The sequence below is a fragment of the Anopheles aquasalis genome, chromosome 2 (genome assembly GCF_943734665.1).
Source record: "Anopheles aquasalis chromosome 2, idAnoAquaMG_Q_19, whole genome shotgun sequence".
Classification (NCBI taxonomy): Eukaryota; Metazoa; Arthropoda; class Insecta; order Diptera; family Culicidae; genus Anopheles; species Anopheles aquasalis.
In genome coordinates, this window is record NC_064877.1 from 26,712,990 (window position 1) to 26,715,000 (window position 2,011).

A 2,011-nucleotide genomic window follows, 5' to 3' on the forward strand; every position below is an offset into this window, starting at 1 on the left:
ATCAATTGCCGATATAGACATTATGGATTTTATCGATTGATATTTATAACGATCGAGCTCCGTGGAGGTCAACCATGAAGAACGGAGCTCGGATTCTCGTCGTTGCGGTTGGTAATGCACTGCAGTAGTGCGACAATGAACCGCAATTCAGTCCTCACCGCTATCCCCCCCCCCTCTCTCTATCTCTTACTTACACCATTATCGCGGGAACGTTTGCGAGTGGAAGCAGCGGGACCGTGATCATAAATTTATCATAATTATCTTCCCGGACCTTTGGCTCCACCGGCGGTATCGGTTCATGATCTTCCTCGATGTCACTTCCTGATTTTTAATCGTTCCAGGGCAGTAAAAGTGATGCCAATGCGGTGCAGCGATAAAGCAAAAAGCGAACATATATGAGACATCCGAGCGAACCACGTGTGTTATGTTTGCTAGCAGCGTAACGGTGGAACTTAACTCCATCCAATCCCCTGGCCTGTGGGGCAGCTGAGTCATTGAGTGGCGAGCGAGATTTTTCAGTTCGACGAAACCGTAACTCGACTTCGAACGGATCACGGTGAAGGTAATGGTGCAAAGGGTACGAAATCGAATGGTTGAAACTAAGTTAGAAGCAACAGGCTGTGTCCTTAGCTGCTCAAACTATTCGACTTACAAATGATTTAGAGCCAAGAAGATGTTACTTTTACGCAATAAAACAATACATCAAGTTTGATTTCTATGAATAATCTTCCATTCATGCGCTATTTTGATGCCAAATTGGTTTATATTTGTTTTAATAACAGATTTAAGAGTTTGTTCTCAAATAAAAATACAATAATCCATTATGTTTTCATTTAAACGAGTAGTATTAGCATTCAATAGATACTTTCCAATTATCAGTATCATATCTTGAGTTTCGCTAATTTTGGCTTGAGTTCCATTACCCCAATTGATCAGTAGATAAAACTAGTAGCATTGTTGAATAGGTTGAAAGATATGATTAAAAAAGAATGTAATTCTATGGTTGGTTGTGCTAGATTGAGGTTGAAAATTATTAGGAAATAAACCTAATCCTGAAGAACTTTTGATAAGTTGCTTACAAACGTTTACTAATGAATTTTCTAATCAAACCTTGAATATTTCTGTTATTATTTTTTTTGTATTTTTTACTTATTGTGTGAGAATATGAGAAAGAGAGACCATTAATGATTTGTTGTTAAGCTTTTGCTTGGTCGAAGGCAGTGCATAACTTTATGGTATATTTTTCAATAAACTAGGGTGCTAGAACGATTACAGGTTTAAAGCTAAAAAAATGTAATTTTAACAATTTTGTGCAATGAGAAACGATCACTTTCAAAGCTATTAATTGTATAAGTTCTAATTTTTATTCTTGGAAACCTTAGTTTAAGTTTAAGCTTGGTCAAGTATTTTCCCTTATTCTGTATCGGTATGTTTATTTCACTATCATATAACTAGTAAGCCAAAATAGAAATCATCTCTAGAGAATGTTTTTTTGAACATCCTTCCTTTAGTGTTTTGCATTAATCAATTGTGCTCTATCAAACAGGTGTAGGTAGATTCATCCCTAAATATACCGAAAATCATTTACAACTGTGAAACATCCTTCACTTTCATAAAGATAAGAACACTCCACAATGTTGCGAATTCAAATCGAACGCATCTAAAAAGAAGGAACAGTAAAATTTGGATTATTCATGTTAAAATTGTAAGCCTCTCCAGCATCTCCGTAATCCTTTAATCTGTGACAGGAGAGCCCTAAAATCGAGACAAAATTAGGCGACAACCACAATGACGAATGTTTCATAGTACGCACCACCCATTTCACTTCATGTCCACCTCCACCACGATGCAACCAACGTTGCGCTTTCGGTTATTTCAGTACAAGCCGAGCAACTATTTTTACACCTTAATGCATTCACGGTACGCTCGCCGCTGGACGATCCCGATTCAGTGGGCAAGTTGGGTCACCAGGAGCCCCATCGAGAGGACATAGGCCAGAAGACAGAAGGCA